Source organism: Prenolepis imparis, unplaced genomic scaffold, assembly GCF_030444845.1.
Source record: "Prenolepis imparis isolate NDT839.2.m4 unplaced genomic scaffold, iyPreImpa1.0 SCAF_12, whole genome shotgun sequence".
NCBI lineage: Eukaryota > Metazoa > Arthropoda > Insecta > Hymenoptera > Formicidae > Prenolepis > Prenolepis imparis.
The window spans coordinates 13,169,083-13,190,720 of NW_028141170.1; the positions used below are offsets into that span (position 1 = coordinate 13,169,083).

Here is a 21,638-nt window from a genome sequence, read left to right on the forward strand (position 1 = left end):
GTATTTTTAATATTCAAAAAAATTAAATCTTACATAGGTATACGTACATATATATATATATTTTGTTTATATTTTGTTTATATTATATTTTGTTTATATTTTATGTTTATATTATATGTTTTGTTCTGCATTGTTCTCATTATTGTGTTCCTCATCGATTTCGTCTTGGCTGTCAGAACTTAAGTCATCCACATTAGACTCATTCTTGTTTGGTCTGTTAATGTTAAAAATATATCAATATTAATAAACGTTAATACAGTATAATGTAATTACTTTTATAAATTTTTAATTCATATATACGCATGCCGTAGCCGAATTTTTTATAAAAATTTTATATAACAAAATATATATGATAATTAAGAAATATTTTTATCGGCTCTCAATATTAATAAATAAATATGATGTTTTTTAAAGTCGGCCAATAGAGCCAAGCGCGAAAATTAATTTTAATTTTTCGGAACTGTGTCTCTTGGTTTGAGATTACTGAGTTCCATTGATTAATTAATCTCGAACTTACAACGGAAAAATAGGAGAGAAAAATATTGGTCCGAAAAGTCGCTTCGCTGAAGCCTATTTTTTATTCTACTTTTTTATGCGAAAGGTGGCCTGAGCCAGCCAGGGTTCCGCTTTTCTTCCAACAATAAATGTAACTTCATTTATTGTTGGGATTTCTTTAGCTACTGCTTCTATACAAAAGAATAAATAAAAACATACATAAGCACACAATTACATCTATGAATAAATTCAAAAAGAACTCAGATTTATAAAATTGATTTTAATTTAGCTTTTTTCTCTGAAACTCAAGTTGACTTAAATTATTTACCATCCATATATAGGCAGAATTATACTTAATTATTATAATAAATTTAATTGTGAAATAATATTTTACCGATCATTATTTTGGTAATTCGACGTCCTGACAATTTAAGTTTGTTGCCTCGTTGACCTTTCCAATTAAAAAAACTTGCTAACTTATCGTCTAGAACCATCCGAAGTACGGAATTTATTTTTTTTTAAATTGATTCTCCCATAATTCCTAAACGTAGAACATCAACCTATAAATTGTATAATATTATAGTTTATGTAAATTTTATTTAATTTAAAAAAAGCAAGAATATTTTACCACTTTCAAATAAAAAGTTTCATCTTTCTTTAGTTTACGCTCTATTTTCTTTAAATCATCCAGACTTGCTATTGGAAATTCGTCCAAAACTGATGATGTGATAATAGGATTTTCAGTTTTGAAAGAATTTTCAATAGCAGGTGTGACTATTCTCTGTGTTTCCAAAAAACTTTCAATATTCTTGTCCGTCTTGCGCAAAATCAATTTGCTTGATAATATTTCAGCTGAAAATGATAAAAAACAGAATGTTATTATTTATGTCTTAAATATAAATTAAATGTAGATTTAATTGTATAACATCTTCAGCATTAATTTTATTGGTTGTTGTGTGTGTGTGCGCGCGTGCGTGCGTGCGTGTGTGTGTGTGTGTGTGTGTGTGTGTGTGTGAGCTGAATTTGTTATAACGGTATATTAAAACATTTGCTTTAATAATAATAATTTCATTGTTATAATATTAACGATTCTCTTATAGGACCTATTTTTAAAATTATAATATGTAATAGTATTAAAATAGGATTTAAAATATTAACGTTTGTCAATTTTGAGTAATTGTTAAAAGAAGCTATAATTATAACAAACATTAAAAACGTCGATTTTTATATATTTAATTCATCTTCTAGAGTTTTACACTTGATTCTAATTTGTTTATTAACAATATTGTAAAGAAAATAAATTTTGGTTGCAATTTATTAAATTTTGATCTGCATTAAGAGTAACTTTTTTAAATTGGAGATATATTTTAATGAGTATAATAATATATTATAACAAAAATAATAAAATCTTACATAATATATATGTAAATGATATTTTCAACATACCATGGAGATAACAAATTGCATCTGCAAGAGATTCTAATGTGACTTCTCCTTCTGATTGTGAGTTGTAAGCACATTTATGATTTATCTTGGAATCTATTTTACATCCACTTAAACAATTTTTTTCATTACTTTCTGAAGCAATTGTAGACGTTGATTTTGGCATTTCCGTCAAAAGATGAGAACTCTCTTGTAAAGGTATTCTCTTACATTCTTTATAACTTTTATGTGTGTACTTTTTTATTTCATGAGGAACACTTTTCGAATACCGTTGTTCATTAATACAAGATAATGTTTGACGTTTGACTTTTTCATTTATTATATCAGGTAATGGCTGACGTGCGGATTTGCTTATTACATTTGTTAATTTTGGAATGGGTGGTAACGTTTGCACCTTATATCTTTTCTCTATCATATTTTCTTTATCAGATTCCTCAAAATATTTAATTGGTCTTTTTAATCGTTTAAACCCTTCCCTTTTTCTTCAATATCTGAGTATAATGTGGCATTAGGATTCTTGCTTATTTTTACTAACATTTTCATCCCCTGATTATAGTTTTCTGAAAAAAATCATGAATTTCAGTTATAATATCAAGAATAAAATATTAGAAGAAAAATTATATACAAAAAATTATCTCGCGCGTTATAAAATTTACCTATATTTTCTTCTATCTTTTTGATGGAAAAACAATTCCACTTAAAATCAGGTTTTGCGCAATGTTTTGCTAATTTACATATTATTGCACGACTTTCATGCATAGGATAGAAACATGATGTTCCTCTCGTAATCCACGAAGATGGAATAAGGTCGTGGAAACCTTCATCAATTTCTTCTTCGATATCAGTTTCAAAATAAACTATAGACCACTCTGCCTCATCATCACTACTATTCTCAGTATGCTTTCTTGCGGTATGGATTAATTTTTCATTAATAATAATATTATCGTTTGCAATATCTACATTTTCTTTCGTAATTGTTTCTTCCGAATTGTCCATTGTAATTGCCCTAAAGATACATAAAAACCATATATAATGTATAATTACATATAAATTACATTAATTATTGAACACATAACATTCTGAACAGTATTTTGTAATAATATTAACATATGTATTATGTAATGGGAAAAGTTAAACATAATTATTTATATAAGGAGTCATTTATAAGTACAAATTATAAGTATAAAAATTGTTATATACCAGATGCCCTGTTATAAACACCCATATAATAACATGCATGTTTTAAAAACATCAAGTTTTGACATGAAAGACGTCTAAAAGACATCATTTTTTCAGATTTCTTTTAGACGACTTTCATAGATAAATTTAAATCATATGCGTGTGTTGTTTGGATACTTATGCAGTACTGACAAATTATTGATATACATCATTGAGTTTAGCAAAAAGTAATATCAATAAAACACATAAAACAATTAACTGATCATATTCCAATTTTATGCAACAGTAACTAAAACATATAGACAAAATTTACTGATTTATATTAGATAAAGTGCTTCCAAATAGAACACCATATTTAATTAATAACATCAATTTAATTAATTACATCAATTTTAATACAACTAAAAATTTATGTAATTAATGCAATTAAAAATCATCCATTTAAAGGTTATTAAAAGTTATAATTTAAATATAGAATATAATTTTTAATATTTGTTGATTTGTAAATAACAAAAATGACATGTAAAATTTAAATAAATTTAGAAATTAAATTTATAAAACATATATTTACTTTATAAAAATTTCATAAATATATTATATGCGCAGCAATTTTCCTCAATCAATTATATTTAAAAAGAATATCAAAATATGGCTTAATACAATTAAGTAACTAATATTTCTTATTTTATAAATTTCTTTTTTTAAATTTTATAATTTTCTCTAAATTTTCTAAAGCTTTTTAATTTGTTCATATTTTAATAATCTTATTATAAACAAATGAAGATTACACAACTTGTAGATAATGAATCTCTTATAACGAATTTTTACCTGAGATTTTTTTATTGCATGCAACGATGAAACGGAAGCATATATAACGAAATACCAGATAAAGTGAAAAGAATAGGGAAAAAAGAAAAGATAAGAAAAGAAAATAAAGAAAAGTAAAGAACGAAATAAGATATATATATATATAATAAAAGATATATGAAGATCTATAATATACATGTTGATTAATTAAAACGTGTCACAGTGTAAAATAGACGAAACAACATAGCCATTTTTGTATGGCAATTGTACATATTTTGTGATAATTTGTGACAATGGCCACTTCTTGAGATTAGACAATTTGCTAACTTTAAATACCCCTACGCAGGAACTCTCCGAAGGTATAGTATAAAAATCACATTTGTCAATAAATTCTCTACCAATAACAACTGGAAGCTGCAAATGCTTACAAAAAGCTATATTCTCAATTTGAATAATTGTTCCGGCTGTAGTACCACAGCAATTATTGGGACTTTGGTTTATTATTTTGAATTTTGCAAGAGCAACACCACGATACTGACGCGTACAACCTGATAATACTGGACCGGTACAATGAGGGCTAAAGAACTTTGGAAATTGACTCTCTTGGTCTGTTGAATAATTAAACTCAAATGACATTAATTCTCCAACTCGTCGTCCGATTTGTTCAAGTGGCTTACTAGTGGCTCCTCTGACTTTTCTTTTGATATTCTGCATATAATTTTCAAAGGGAAATGCAGATATCGTATGCAAGAAGAAATCATCTAATTTGTCGACAAAATAATCAGCATCATCAACTATATGAATGTTGTTATGGAAATTATGGGTAATAAAATTTTGATTGTACAATATTGCAGTCGATTGAACAAAATGTTTTAAAAGAGCTTTGGCAAATTGACGAAGTTCTTGTTTTTTACAAAGATTTGGATTTAATAAAATTCTCATTGCAAAATGAAATTCCAAAAAATGAATATATTTTTCATCGCTTAGAACATTTTTCAGAACAATATGCCCTATATACAGAAAAAATAATCTAAATTCCGTTGCTTTCCACCGTAAAAAAATGTATAGCTCTCTAGGTTTTCTTGCAAACTCTCTAGGAATATAGCATTGAAATTGAACAAGAAGATTTGATACCAATTCAATTTGAGCAGCCGAAAATCTATGAGGAATTGCTCCTTTGCACCACATATTCATCATTGAACGCATAACGCCAAGACATTCCAGATGCATATAATCAAGAACAAAATGATGTATAAAATCTAACCCTGCAATATTAGTAAGAGGAGTATCTCTACGACGAAACATCGGATCTCTCCATTGTAGAAAATCCTCACAAGTGCGAGCAGGACTCTCTAAATCAATAAAGATTCGTCGATTGTCTGATGTAACACCACGAACAGTGCACCTAGTGCAGGAATAAAAACCAGTATGCGATACTATTCCCATTATCAAACTTTTTGCTGGGACATCGCAAACAAAATATACACCATCTAACTGTGCAATGTGATTCTCAAAATGAAGGCCATTCTCATACAGACTGATAATTTCTGAAATAAAATCTTTAAAGTAATCTTCTAAATTTGTAGGTTTTTCTTGACCGTAATATATTCCTATAGGAAACACTTTGTTACGTAATTCTGGAATGGATACTACAGTGCATAATATAGGATACACTTGATCAGACGAGCTTTTGAACAGAGGTAATCCATCAATATTTATTAATAACTTAAAAGAATCAATGGTTTTCAAATTCTTAGGAATAATTTTTAATAATTGTTTTTGTAATCCAATGTGAATATAATAGCCAGAATCAACAACTTTTTTAATTAATTTTACTTCTGTTTTCAATAATGTTCGTGCATCGACAGGGAATGTGGATTCTGATTCATCGGCAAAACATTCGTGATTCTCTTTTAAACCGTGAAGTAAATCTGAAATAGCTTTGTGAGTTATATTATGCTTTAAAGCCCAACCGTGAAGAAATTTTAGTATTTTTGAATTGTTGTTAGACTGAGAACTGCTCGAATTAGATGGTGAATGTAGAAGATTTTCAGAGTCGTCATCTAAAGTATTATCTTGTCTACAATTTCATTATCCCAATATTCAAAATCAGAGTATTCAGAGCATTGAGAGTGTTCAAAGCATTCAGAGTCTTCAGAGTCTTCAGAGCATTCAGAGTGTTCAGAGCATTCACAATTATCAAAATATTCAGAATGATGAATAACTTCGGAAGACTGAGAAAGTTCAGAATGATGAGAATGATGAGAAGGTTCAAAATCATTAGAAAGTCTGAATTCTTCTTGAAGAGAAAGAAAATCTGGTATTTCGGAACTATTACTTGTAAGCAATGAAATATGTGATTGCGGAATATGCTCATCAAATTCCATTGAAGAATCAGTTGAATTTGGTTCTACATTCTCAGCATTCTTCAGATTCCGTATTTTGGCTCTCTTGGAAAGCTTATAAAAAGGTATATCTTTTGGCATATTCTAAAAAACTAGAAATATATTTAATAAATATAAGGTTTGTTATTTTAATGTCCTTAAGCAAATATACTCCTAAATATCATAAAAATTAAACCATAAAATTAAATCATAAAATTAAACCATAAAATTAAACATCTATTTGAATATACAAGATATTTACGAAATACTTGAACAAATAGCACACTGCATTTATAATTTATGCATTTATAATTTAATACTTTGTATACAAAGTAGCATGAAAAATTGCATCATATACCGTTACAGTAATTTATTGTATACTCTAATAAACAGACTCTATGTCGTAAATACTCTATAAATAAATAGAAAATATATGTAAAAAATTGTTAAAAGAAAAAATTTGTAGATAAATAAAAAATTAATAAGCTATACGTATAATTTAAATAAGTTACAAAAAAATCACATAATCTGCTGTTAACTTACTTTTAACCGAATACCGATGTCTTACCTTTTATTTAAGCAGTGGTGTCTTGATATTGAGAGATATTTTAAATGTAAATATATATACGTGTGTATATCTGTGATTTCCCGTATATGTATATATTCCGTTCTCTTATTCTTTCTTTGCCCAACACACGTGGCGAACGAGGTTCTGATGAATGGCCACACACAACCGACAAACGACAAACTATAAAATTAAACATCGATTTAAAAATACATATTTACGAAATACTTGAACAAATAGCACGCTGCATTTATAATTTATAATTATATATTTATAATTTATTAATTTGGATACAAGGTAGCACGAAAAATTGTATCATATGCCGTTACAGTAATTTATTGTATACTCTAATAAATAGACTCTATGTCGTAAATGCTCTATAAATAAATAGAAAATATATGTAAAAATTGTTGAAAGAAAAAATTTGTAGATAAATCAAAAATACATAACCTATACGCGTATAATCTAAATAGGTTACAAAAAATCACATAATCTGCTATTAATTTACTTTTAACCGAATACCGATGACTTACCTTTTACTTAAGCAGTGGTGTCTTATTGATATTGATATTTTGTAAATATATAAACGTGTGTATCTGTGATTTTTCGCATATATTCCGTTCTCTTCTTTCTATGCCCGACACACGTGGCCAACAAGATTCTGATGAGTGGCCAACCGACAAACGACAAACGACAAAAGACAAAAGACTTCATCGTAGTAGTTATAGCTTTGTCACTAAAGTTAGGTTTCTGTGTACGCGGCGAACGCGCAACGGCGGACGAATTATATAAAAGGCGGGAAATGAAAACTGATTTTATTTTTAATATGGAAATAAATTTTATAATTAGTTGTTAATAAACGTTGTTAATAAGTGTTTTCTATATACAAAAAATTGTATTAATTATATACTTACTTTTTAGCTTTTTATATACTTACTTTTTAGTTTTTTATATATTTTTGAATTTTTAAAAATCAATTATTATCAATACACTTTGCATATATTCACTTATATTACACTTTATCATATTGACTCATATTACACTTTATCAAAAGTATAAAATATTTATATGTATGTTCTAATTCTAATATTCCATATGAATTATACTCTAATAATCGGTTGATTTATCAGACATATATATAGTTTATATAGGCATATATACGTCACATATATAAATATTTTAACAAATCTTATATTTTATGCAATTAATATAAAATAGAGATTTAATAAATATTACATAAATGTTTTTCAAATTATTATTGCCAATAAATAATTAATGTAAAAATGAATATTAAATAAATGTTAAATAAACATTATATTAATATTTTTTTAATTGCTATTTCAAACAAATATTTAATATAAAATAAATATTTAATAAATATTAAATGAATATTATTTTTGCAATCTGTTGTACAATGTACAATTAATGAAAAATAAGCATTAAAAATACATTTAAAAAATATTGTCTGCTCATTAGGTATAATGTTTTTCAAATTATTATTGCCAATAAATAATTAATGTAAAAATGAATATTAAATAAATGTTAAATAAACATTATGTTAATATTTTCTTTAATTGCTATTTCAAACAAATATTTAATATAAAATAAATATTTAATAAATATTAAATGAATATTATTTTTACAATCTGTTGTACAATGTACTGTTGTGTGCCTCGAACAAGGCACTGGGGTTGCGCCGAATTAAGGATGAGGATCCTCGGGTCGTGCAGGACTTCGTAGGAAGTTAGGAGTGTTGTACTCTTTTCTTTCTCTTAAAATACACTTTTATTTCGGATTGAATATGGTTTCGCTTTATTTCTCGTCCTTTCTTTAAATATATATTCGCGTAACATTCGATGAGCGTATATTCGTATTCCTCTCAATAATTCAGGTCGTTGTTAGTGAGTCTCGTTCTGATGTTCTGGTTTCTTATTAGCGATTTCGTTACTTCTCATTCAGATCTTAACTTGCGACTCTCCCGCGGGCTGACTCTCGGTCTTTTATAATCTTTGTTTCTTGAATTTCTTTCGGGAGAGGCCCTTGGAAACAGGTCTCTGATTGGTTAGTAATATTCACGCGTTTTTATTCTAACTGCAAGCGAAGCAGGTTGAAGTCGCAGGTCTTCGCTTGCATCTCGCGGTTTCCGGTGCTTCGCGCGTGTCTCGCTGCGTTAGCGTTTTCACGCGACGAGCGTTTGTCGAGAGCGCTCTTTTATACGTAAAAATATCTTATAATATTCTATAAAAATATTTAGTGAATTCTTATTCCTAATAACTACTGGTTATAGTTCGGGCTATAACATTCCTCCCCCGTAAAAAAAAGAAAAACGGAGGTACGAAGTTTTTCGCTTTCTTATCTTATTTTTGTTAAGATTATTTCTAATGCTACGTACAGTTATAATTCCCGTTTACAATGTAGTTTTATAATCGTTTCTTATTATTTTATTTTCGAGCTGACCGTCACATTGTATGGTTATCGTTTGTTCGGCGTCCGTCGAGTATAACCAGGTGTGCTCTTGGTGTAATGCTATTCATAACATGTGGGTTGAGACGTAGTGTCTTACATTACATTTGCTCTGATAATGTTGTCGCTGCGTATACATTTGAATTTCGCATGGTGCGTCTAAATCTACGCGGTGTATAGGTGAATTGCGTTTACATACATATTGTGTATTAATTTTATTACAATTTCGCAATTCGCTTTCCGTCATTGTCGCATATGTTAATTTTTTTTTTTTTTTTTTTTTATCTATAACAATTATTTGATTATCTATTTTGATATAATTGTATACATTATTATAGGATGGTGTGGGGAATTTTATTACTTTTACAATATCATAGGTCGGTTGCGCAATTAAAGGGAAACGCAAAATAGTATATATTGTTGTCGGATCACAGTAAGTATATAACAGTAAGTATTAGTTTTCTATAAATAGCTTTAGTCTATTCGTATGCATGCGCACTGCTTTTCTTCCTTTTTTAATTGTGTAGTTTACGTCGGAATTCTTTTCGGTTATTACGTAAGGTCCTGCCCATAGTGCATCTAATTTTTTCGATCGTCCCCGTCGGAGCGTCTCGTCGTATACTAGTACTTTGTCGCCTATCTTAAATTTTGTTTCTTTCGCGGATTTATCGTAGTACCCTTTGGCTTTTATTTTGTCTTCTTTAATATTCTCTTTCGCGAGTTGATTTGACGCCCGTATTCTTTCTTTTAATTCTTGCGAGTAGTCGTCGTAACTATACGTTAGTTTGGGCGGTCTCGCTAGAGCTGTCGGTAGGTCCGCTTGATGCCCGTATACTAATTCGAAAGGTGTATGCCCCGTAACCGTGTGTGGGGTCGTGTTATACGTAAACATTGCGTAGGGAATCCACTCGTCCCAGTCTGTTTGGTCGGCATTTATATAGTGTCTTAAATATTCGGCTAACGTACGGTGTGAACGCTCTAATGCTCCGTTGCTTTCGGGGTGATAAGCTGTTGTCTGAATTTTATCGATTTTAAGTAATTTGCACGTATTCTTAAATATTTCACTTACAAAATTTGTTCCTTGGTCGGTTAGAATTTTTTCGGGAATTCCGTATTCGAAAATTATTTTCGTGGCGAATTCTTTCGCGACCGTGTTAGCTTCTTGGTTTGCGATCGGTATCGCTTTGCTAAATTTTGTTAAATTATCTTGGAAAGTTAGTAAATATTTATTTCCGTTATTAGTAATTGTTAACGGTCCGACTATATCTAACGCGCATTTCTCGAATGGTTTACTCGGCGTGTCCGTAATAATGAGGGGTGCTTTTACTCGTCGCGATAATTTATTTTTCTGGCAGGATTCGCATTTCGAGATATATTTTTCGACGTCTCTTGTTAATCCTGGCCAGTTATGTTTTAATCGAATTCTTTTTATTGTGCGTTCGATTCCCTGATGTCCTCCTGTGGGTGCATCATGATATTCGTAGAGTATTTGTTGTTTCTCCTCTTCGGTATATACTCTTGCGTTATCGGCGAGTTTTTCTTCTCTCTCTTCTTCCTCTTCTTCTACTTTGAAGATTTCTCTCTTTCTTCTCTCGCTTGTATCTCGAGTTACGTGTCGACTTAGCGCGTCGGCGTTCGCGTTTGCTCGTCCGGCCTTGTGAATTATCTCGTAATCGTATTCTTCTAATTTTAATCTCCAGCGGATGAGTCTTGATCCGGGGTCCGTGACGTTAAATAGCCAAATTAGAGGTTTATGGTCGGTTATTATTTTAAATTTTGTTCCATAGACATATGGTCGAAAATGTTTAACTGCCCATACGATTGCTAACAATTCTTTTTCGGTCGTATTATAATTTTGCTCTGCCCGAGATAACACTCGGCTGGCGTAAGAGATAGGTCGGTCATTTCCTACCGGTCCCTGTGACAGCACGGCTCCGATTGCGTAGTCGGAGGCATCGGTGGTCACGTTGAATTCTTCGATGAAGTCCGGATATTTTAACACTGGCGCGGTCATTAATTTTTCTTTTAGGGTGTCGAACGCGATTTGTTGTTCGTTTCCCCATACAAAAACTTCCGTCTTTTTTGTTAGTTTTGTTAACGGTTTCGCGATTCGCGAGAAATCTTCAATGAATTTGCGATAGTAGCCCGCTAGTCCGATAAACGATTGTATGTCTTTTATTTTTTGTGGCGTCGGAAAATTTTTTACCGCGTCTAGTTTCGACGGATCGGGTAATATGCCGTTCTCGGAAATAATATGCCCTAAGTATATTACTTCTTTACGTAAAAATTCGCACTTTTCCGGTTGCAATTTTAAATTATGTTTTCGTAATCTCTGTAGTACTTCCACGAGTCTTTTGTTATGATCCTCCAAACTGGATCCGTATATTACGATGTCGTCGAGATAAACGAGACATCTGAGCCCTTGTATCCCTGTTAGTACCGAATTCATTAATCGTTGGAAGGTCGCAGGCGCGTTTTTTAATCCAAACGGCATTCGGTTGAACTCGTAGTGTCCATAGGGGGTTGAAAAGGCGGTTTTGTTTTTATCGCGCTCAGCCATCGGTATCTGGTGATATCCTGATGCTAGATCAAGCGTCGTAAAATATTTGGCGTTCCCTAACTGGTCCAATATATCGGTAATATTAGGCAGAGGAAATGAGTCGCCTATAGTTAAATCGTTAACTTTCCGGAAGTCTACTACTACCCTGAGTCTTTGTTTTCCTGACGCATCGGCTTTTTTCGGCACTACTAATAATGGAGCATTCCATTGACTCATGCTTGTTCTAATAATTTGGTCTTTTAGCATTCCTTGCACTTGCTTATTTACTTCTGCTTTATGCTTCTCGGGAAGGCGGTATGGTCTTACGTTGACGGGCGAGGTGTCGGCGCGCGTGTTTATCTCGTGCTTTATCGTCGCGGTGCATGTCAGTGGTTCTTCATTTAAATGAAATATATCGCTATATTCTTCGCATATCCGTTGTACTGAGCGTTTTTCTTCGACGTTTAGATGATCCGTGCGTAATAATTGTCAGATTCGTTCGTCGCGCGTTGACGAGTTATGAGTGTCGCCCGTGTGTATCGTGTATACTTTGTGTGCGTTATCTTCACATATGTCTTCTACGGTTACGAGCGGCGTACTAACCTCTACGGTCTCGTCGGTCGTATTAATTATACTGACGGGGCACACCAAATTTTTTGGTTCTACCAGGCATCGTCCGATATATATTCCCGGTGCTGTTTCTTCGGCCTTTATCACGCCTATCTTATTACGATTCGTTGCCGCTTGTATTATCGTTTCGCTACGCGGTTTTAATTGAATTTTATTGTACGGTCGTAATTTTAATACGGCGTTTCCTATTTGAATCTCCTGTTTTTTGTAATCGCACGTGACTTGTTGCTTTTGTAGAAAATCGATTCCTATGATCCCTTCGTATTCCATTGGGAAGTCGTCCTTTACGACATAAATCGCGTGTTTGATTTTTCGGCTGCCTAGATCGATAGTCGCGTAGAATTTTCCTATTGTTCGCGCTTTATGCCCGGTTATGCCGATCAAAGTAATTTTGTCGTTGTATATCTCGGTTTCACCTTTCAGGTGTTTAACTTTTATTAAAGAGACAGTAGCTCCAGAATCGTAGAGCATGTTAATCTTGCCGTTCTTTACTTCGCGTATAGGTAGAGTTATTAAATTCAGGCTCGCTGCTCCACGAGGCGTCTGTCGCACGTGAGTCACCTGATATTCTATCGCGCGTGTCTTTTTATTATTTTCTTCTTGCCGTTCTTCCTCGTCACTGCTATACTCGGAGTCGGTATCTCTTTTTCGCGATTTCGGTTTCTTACTGTTCTCAATTTTATTTATGCTTCGCGATTTTTTATTATCGGTTCCCTTATCGCGGTCCGGTGTATTTGTTTTCGGCCTTCCATTTAAAGTCCAACACTCGTCGCGATTATGTCCGCGTTTTTTGCAATAATTGCAGAATTTCTCTACGGTATTTGCGCGAGGGGGCTTGTCCGGTTTTGGGAGCGCGTATTTACTGCTGCGGCAATCGCGTCCGTAATGTCCCGATTTTCCGCATTTATAACATTGCGTGGTTTTATGTTGACCTTGTCGCGGTTGTTGCCCAGTTTTGCTTTGTGATGCATTTGTCATTCGCGATGCGTTAGATCCTATTAACTTTTCTTCTGCGGTTGCGCCCGTTATCGCTTCTTGGAGTGTTGTGTATCGTTGTGATCGCACGAGTATTTTCAATTCGTTACGTAACCCGAATTGGAAATTGAGTAATGCTTGGCTTTGTATGGTTTCTAAAATAGCACGCTTATATGTGCTCGAACGCTTTTCTCCCTCAATCATTGAGCTATATAATTTCCTGGCAAGTTTGTCGACGCGTTGTCCGAAACTCTGTGCCGGTTCGTTAAAGTTTTGCTTGAGCGAATTGAACTCGATTTGTAAATGCGCTGTACTCCGCTTACTTTGATAAGAATTTTCTAGTTGGTCTTTCAATTCTTCGAACGTTTGAATGTCTCGTGTCTCGAAATCTTGCATGGCTTTTCCCCGTAATTTAGTAAATAATATTCCTTGAATTAACGCTTCCTCGTCATCAGGGTGAATATTTTTAATTGCGTACGTACAGGAGTTTAGAAATTCTTGTAATCGGGTTCGCGTTGTGCCGTCGAACTCCGGTATCATTATTCGCGCCTCCTTTAGTGACATGTACCGTTGTGAGGCATTCCGCCGATTTCGGATGTCACGCTCGGTTCGTCCGTAAGCCATACGAGGCTCGTGCTCTTCGTCCGAATCTCGATCATAAGCGCGTTCGCGGGATCTAATCTGCCTATTGTCTAAGCGCCTATCCGCTCCCTGTTCGCGTGTGTGTTCGCGTAGATTCCGTCGATCTTCTGCGTCTCGATTTCGAGGGTAGTCGCGGTGATCACGTTGATTATTTCTGTCTCGCTCGGGAGTGAGTTCGCGTAGATCTTGCCGACTGTCGCATCTCTCTTCCGCATTTTGATTACGGGTGTGTTCACGGAGATGTCGATTATCGCGGTGCCTATTTGCATCCCGTTTGCGTGCGCGTTCGCGGGAGCTTTGACGACTCTCGTCTGATCTCTCTCCGCGTGACCTCCAATCGTACATTTTATTTATTTCTGTTCGCATTTCGATTTGTAAATCTCGTAGGCCTTGTAATACGTCGCGCATCAAAGGATTTTCCTCGTTCGCGTTGTTTTCGACGGGTGTCCTATGTTCGGCGGGTGTCCTGTGTACGTCGACTTCTACGCGATGTACGTTTCCGCGCTCTATAGTTTCGCGTAGGCGACCAATTTCGCGGTCCACAGCACCCACGGATACGTCCGCTGCACCATTTGGTGGGGTGTGCATTACCGACATGTTATCTTCGTTAGAGTCAAAATCGCTACTATCGTACGTAGTTGACCATCCGCTTTTCTGTGACGCGTTGCTAGGGGTTTTGCTTGCGCGTATTTTAATTTCTTTTATATTTTCGTTATTACCGTCTGTTCGCGTCTTTAGTATACTTTCGTCAAAACTATCGAAGGGGAACTCGCGTTTAACAATGACGTTCGCGGGTAATTCGTTTTCGCTTTCGCTTGAATATTCGTTCTCTAATTTTCTACGAACTCGCTCGAGTCTTTCTACAGTTAAGGGTAACGCTTGAATCGCTCGTTTGGCTGAGTCGCTATGTAGCCAAGATTTGTTCGCTATCGGTTTCGGGGATGTCTTGTTCCCTTCCGACATTCACGCAGAAATATTATAAGGATCGGACTTACAGTATTACGGTTCGCATCGTTACGCTCTTTATCGCTCGGTACGGCTTGGCTGCTGCTACTGCAACTCGATCGCTCGTGGGCTGATAACGGCTGGCGGCTCGGTGCTCGTGATTGATACGGCAGGTCGTCGCTCGGTGATGATGCGTTGTCCGTGAGATTGTCGCAGGTCGGCGTTGTCCTTGGGACGTTGGCGATCCTACTCGATTCTCAGCTGCTTGCTTATCGCTCTTCGTACTGCTTGCGTTGTCCGTCCTTCACTTTCACTGCACTGTGACTTCTGCTTATTTCCGTCAGCTGTTTTTCTAACTGACGTGCCTGCTTCCACACGTTGTGTATGTGTGTATTGCGGGTCTTATTTTTTAGTATGCTGCTTTCTGTGTTGTCCGTCGATTATTTCGACGTGCCTGATTTTTCTAATACTTTTGTATTGTTTTCAGGTCTTCAGGTTCCTGCTGGTCCTGGCGGTCCGTCGGCGCGATCCCACCGCTGCCACCAATTTTGTTGTGTGCCTCGAACAAGGCACTGGGGTTGCGCCGAATTAAGGATGAGGATCCTCGGGTCGTGCAGGACTTCGTAGGAAGTTAGGAGTGTTGTACTCTTTTCTTTCTCTTAAAATACACTTTTATTTCGGATTGAATATGGTTTCGCTTTATTTCTCGTCCTTTCTTTAAATATATATTCGCGTAACATTCGATGAGCGTATATTCGTATTCCTCTCAATAATTCAGGTCGTTGTTAGTGAGTCTCGTTCTGATGTTCTGGTTTCTTATTAGCGATTTCGTTACTTCTCATTCAGATCTTAACTTGCGACTCTCCCGCGGGCTGACTCTCGGTCTTTTATAATCTTTGTTTCTTGAATTTCTTTCGGGAGAGGCCCTTGGAAACAGGTCTCTGATTGGTTAGTAATATTCACGCGTTTTTATTCTAACTGCAAGCGAAGCAGGTTGAAGTCGCAGGTCTTCGCTTGCATCTCGCGGTTTCCGGTGCTTCGCGCGTGTCTCGCTGCGTTAGCGTTTTCACGCGACGAGCGTTTGTCGAGAGCGCTCTTTTATACGTAAAAATATCTTATAATATTCTATAAAAATATTTAGTGAATTCTTATTCCTAATAACTACTGGTTATAGTTCGGGCTATAACAGTACAATTAATGAAAAATAAACATTAAAAAAACATTTAAAAAATATTGTCTGCTCATTAGGTTAATGTTTTTCAAATCATTATTGCCAATAAATAATTAATGTGAAAATTATTATTAAATAAATGTTAAATAATCATTATATTAATATTTTTTTATAAATTGCTATTTTAAACAAATATTTAATGTAAAATTAATATTTAATAAATATTAAATAAACATTATTTTTTCCTATCAGTTGTACAATGTATAATTCATGAAAAATAAATATTAAAAATACATTTAAAAAATATTGTCTGCTACTTGGGTAGATGCCATCTCAAAATAAAAAAATATTTCGGTGAAATAGCATTTTAGATGGCTTTGGCACACTTTTAAAAAACTTCGAAAACTATTCTTTTCCCTTGACAGTCAATCAACAATCGTAAAATGATCGTGATCAGACTTTGACATGCGGAATGACTGCGCATGTGCAAAAATCAGATGAACTTGGCCTTGCAGATCATTACAGAAAGTGGCTTAAAAATTTTTCGATTGGGAATACTGAAGACCGCAAATACAGTTCTGCCCAAATAGAAGATTTGATCAATAGCCTCTTAACATATCTTTCGAAAAGGTGTATTGATATGAATGATGGATCACGTGTAAAAAAAAACGATACCTGGAGTAAACGATTGCAACTAAAACAACCCAGACTGGGCCTTGTATTACGATCATTTTACAGCTGTTGATTGATTATAAAGGGAAAAAGATAGTTTTCGGAGTTTAGAGTGTGCCAAAGCTATCTGAAGTGGTTTCATCGAAATATTTTTTATTTTGAAATGGCATCTAAGAAATCTCAGCGTGTGTTTTCTCGCCTCTGACGTCACGATTCTGATATGGTCGGCGAGGTACCAGGAGCCTTTACAACCTCAAAGTGTTATGCCCGATTTCTGGAAGATAAATAACTGTGATTAGAATTAATTTAGACTATTTTTGCAAGCAAAAAACTAAATAAATTAATAGATAAACGGGCTAATAAGAGCCGAGCGCGACAAAAAAAAGAAGAAACGAACTTAGAGTTAAAAAATTAATTTATTCAAACGTTTCGGTCCCTGATTCGGCCCATCTTCAGTAAACTGTACAAACATAAAATAAAAATAAAAATAAAAAATAAAAAATTGAAAAAATGGCAAAAAATTATTTAACAAAAAACGGTAAGGAGATGGTAAACAGAAATGTAGTATAATTCTAATGAAAAGAAGGACCAACTTGAGATAGAGAATAATTAAAATTAAAGATAAAAACAATACGTACATAAAAGAAAGAAGAATGATTCAAAAGATGCATAAGGATCGTGCGGCAAAAAACGGCGAAGGGCCCCGCAGCCAATGTATAATCGCAACAGCGTCACCTCTCATCGTTACCAAACGGAAAGAGAACGTTTATAAATGCATATTGTTGCAAACCTGTGTTGATTAAGGAAAAGTTGATCGAGCTAGCAAAGAAACACGAAAGAAAGAGGCAACTTACCGATGCTAAAAAACACAGAGGCCTACGGGAACGTACATATAATCGCCCTTGTTAAACGATACATCGCGACTGGTCTTTAAATGGAAAGATGAGATCGAGACAATAATATAAACACAGATGAGGTCGACAGGAAACAGATGATAAATGAGCGCCCGCTTCGCTTTAGATATTATACATATTTTCTATCATCGGGAAATATATATGGTCTAAACGCTCCGTGTCATTTTGTAAATTGATGCTATTTTTTTGTAATTTAATGTGAATCATTTCGGACACGAGTCTTTTCCCTAGAATCGGCTCCTCATCCAGGATCTCCACGCTGTTCCAATCAAACTCATGGTTTAGAAGTCTATGGTCTGTTATGACCGAGCGCTGCGTCGTGTTTTTAAATAAAACTAAATAAATTTACCAAAATTATTTGACATAAAAGTAGGAATAACTGGGATTGCTACTGGGCCCTGCGGCTCATTCCCATACATGTCATAGGGAGTCTGCCAGCTCGAACAGCCAATTTCCGGTAACGGCAAAATGTGTTTAGCTGCTGTTGGTTTTCTAACTGCTGTTGGTTTTGTAACTGCTGTTGATTTTGTATCTGCTTTTCTAGTGGCTCTTGGTCAGGTTGCAATTGCTGGGTTGTTATTGATGGCTGAAGTTGTTGCAAAGAGCCCCTTCTTTTATAATGTCTTTTCGAATCAGGTCTTTGTTGCAATTGTTTACTAGAGGTATCACTTTTTTTTATACGTGATCCGTTCATGTCAATACACCTTTTCGAAAGATATGCTGGGAGGCTATTGACCAAATCTTCGATTTGGGCAGAACTGTATTTACGATCTTCAGTACTCCCAATCGAAAAATTTTCAAGCCATTTTCTGTAATGATCTGCAAATTATTAACTTTAGATATTAAAACAATTGTCCAGAATATGAATAACATCATTCAACAAATTATACATCTTACATTTGGCAACATTTACAAACGAATGTGAAAAGGATTTCAAGTCTGAGCTCCTGGGCTTCCCATATCTCATATTCCGGGCCTTATCACCGTAGATTCCGGTAAGGAATGCTACAGCCCAATCAGAATGTTCCTTGACCGTACTCAGAACTTGATGAGCATATTTGGAACACATAATTCCCTCACCAAGATGTACCTGAGGAAGTAGCAAGGACTTAGTAAAAATCGACAGCACGACAATTCACAAAAAAGTATTAGCCTGTATTCCATTTTGATCCGAGAAAAAATGAAAAGAAAGAATACCTTTTCCTCTGATTCAGCAGCCACACTGCTTGAAGTGAGTGTAGAAGGTAAATGCATTTCTGAAAAAAAAAAATTAATTATACATAGATAAATATTATAGGTAAATATTAATATAGGTAAATATTAATTATAGATGACGTACTCATTATATTCTCGATATTTGATATTTTTTGATCAAGTTGATCAACGCTTTCTCCAGTCATATTTTTAATTACTTTAATTTTATTCTCTAAATTTTTTTCCAATCTTTCTTCTAATTCCATCATTTTTTTATTAAAAATCCTCTCTATATGCTCAACTTGCTGATTGTTAGCAAAAGAAATTTCATCTTTTTTTTTCAACTCAGCCTTTAATTGCTGAATTTGTTCTAAAAGAGATTTCGTCTCAATCGAATCTCTGTTAATAAATTCATAGTTTTCACTCTCTACTTGAGTATTATCTCCATCATATCTTTTGCTTTTTTTCTTTATTTTTTACAATAAACAAAAAATTAATAACAAATGTTTTATTCACATTTAACATTATATTTTCCTGTGAGACTTACTTTCGCTGATTCAATTGAAACATCTGTTTCGGGAATTTTTTCTTTCAATAAATTATTCTCAATAAATAATTCGAATTCCTTATTTGAGGCACGTTGTTTTCTATTTTTGGTGATTTTCTGTACAACGAAATAAAAATATAACTTAATGAAGGTAAAACGTTTTTTAAATAATAAATGAAACAGATTTATACTGACCTCTTGATCTTTATTTTTTTTTTGACAAAATAATTTACTTGCTCGTTCTTTTCCTGATCTTCTACTCCTGTGGATTCAGGTTCTTCATCGTCAATTTGCAGATCTGGCCATCTGGGTCTCACATTATCCAGAGCTTCTAAAGACTCTGAATTAAACACATTAAAACATAATAAAGTGTGTGAAGCACACTTTATTATGTTTTAATGTGTTTTCCATTCTTGTTAGCATCTTACACATTAAGTTTTGATAATAGAGAAAAGCTGCCGATACTGTTATTGTCACAAAATTCAAGACTTGAGATTAAATTAAAGTTATATTTGTCATAGAATGTTGCAAATCGTAACGTGTGCGCAGTGTCGTAATGTTCTAACTAAATAATGTTCTAAATCGTACTGTAAAAAAACCAACAATATAAGAAAAAGCAAGAAAAACAAAATATGAAAATAAATATTATTAGAAAGCAATAAATTATGTAGTATCATCAAAAAATATTTATTACTATTTAAATTATATAATTCGCCAAAAAAAATCATAAAAGTAATATAAAATTCTCCAATTCTTGAATTTTAAGAATTTGAAATAAGCACATTTAGCATACAAATAAACAAGAAATATACAAACTACGGATTTTTAATAAATTAAAATAGACTCGATCAAATTTATATTAAGATAATTTCAATGATTTGTCAATTAATCGAGATTTATTTGAAACTTTAAAAGAGAAATACTTTAAAAATAGGACTTACTCTATTTGAAATTTTTAGAAATTAATGTATGCAATGTGAAGTGTCATTTAAAATGTTTGTAGAATTTTTTACTACATAGTAATTAGAACCTTTATTTAATATATCATTTACTCAATGATTTTTATAGACTAATTAGACAAAAATCAGATAATTTTATTTAATTATAAAAAACTTTTTGAAATATTGACAAAAAATTGAATATATAATTATTTAAATATGTTAATAAGAACTATTTTGAATTTCATAAAGCTTTACCGTGTTATTTATTACTCAATAATTTTTATAATAAAAATGACATAATTAATATCATACATGAGATATAAAAAAATCATGATTTTAAAAGACCTATATCAGTATCAGACTTTTCTCTATTAGTAGTTGTAATTTTATGTCAAACTTGAGGACACTTTATAACATAATTAAGAAAAAAATTATCTATTTTTATGCGCTTAAAAAATTTCTTACCTGCCAGTTTGCCAATAACGGCATAATATTTTGATTCTTTGCCATCTTTGCTGCGTAGACTTGTTCGAACCGAATACAATTTGCCATACACATAATCATTTAGATCCTTAGGCTGAAATTGAATCTTCTGTCCTTTGTCATTAACATTACTTATTTTACTTATTGACACTTTTTCTTTTTCATTATCTTTATATTTCACATACGCGAACCAATTAGACGTATTCATATTATTACTGAAGTCAACTCAATTAAAATTTTGCGACACGAGCCAAAACTTATTACAAATAACTCCTGTACACTATGACGGATATAGGAACAGCTCCCTTAGCAACGCATCAACAACGTTCATAATAAATGAAAGAGCGCGGGACTCAGGAACGTGCGTTTCACAAATGTAACCCCTCTGGTCCACAATATTTTATACAAATCCTTTAATACGCTGTTGTAATCATATCGATTTGTAAAATCATATATCATTTATTTTCACAGTATATATTAAAATTATATAATCGAGTGGGTAAAAAAAAGAGATACTGTATAAATATATTATTATACGAGTATTGTGCTACATTTATGATACACATGTTCTTGAGACTAACAATAAGTACTGCGTTCCTTAGTTATGAGCGTCTGTTAATAACGTGTTATTAATGCGCAAGAGAAGAGT

The 21,638-nt window shown here is 33.2% G+C and overlaps 2 pseudogenes across 1 annotated transcript; both read right to left on the reverse strand.

Annotated features, from left to right (window-relative positions):
- Positions 1-131: 131 nt before the first annotated feature.
- LOC145943711 (uncharacterized) lies at positions 132-7,574 on the reverse strand (annotated as a pseudogene). Its single transcript, XR_014426564.1, has 8 exons — positions 7,407-7,574; positions 6,877-7,056; positions 2,595-2,944; positions 1,942-2,498; positions 1,124-1,347; positions 890-1,055; positions 518-686; positions 132-214 (listed from the first exon to the last, which is right to left on the reverse strand). The product of XR_014426564.1 is annotated as an uncharacterized LOC145943711 (transcript).
- A 10,826-nt stretch (positions 7,575-18,400) lies between these two features.
- LOC145944223 (uncharacterized) lies at positions 18,401-21,197 on the reverse strand (annotated as a pseudogene).
- Positions 21,198-21,638: the final 441 nt, after the last annotated feature.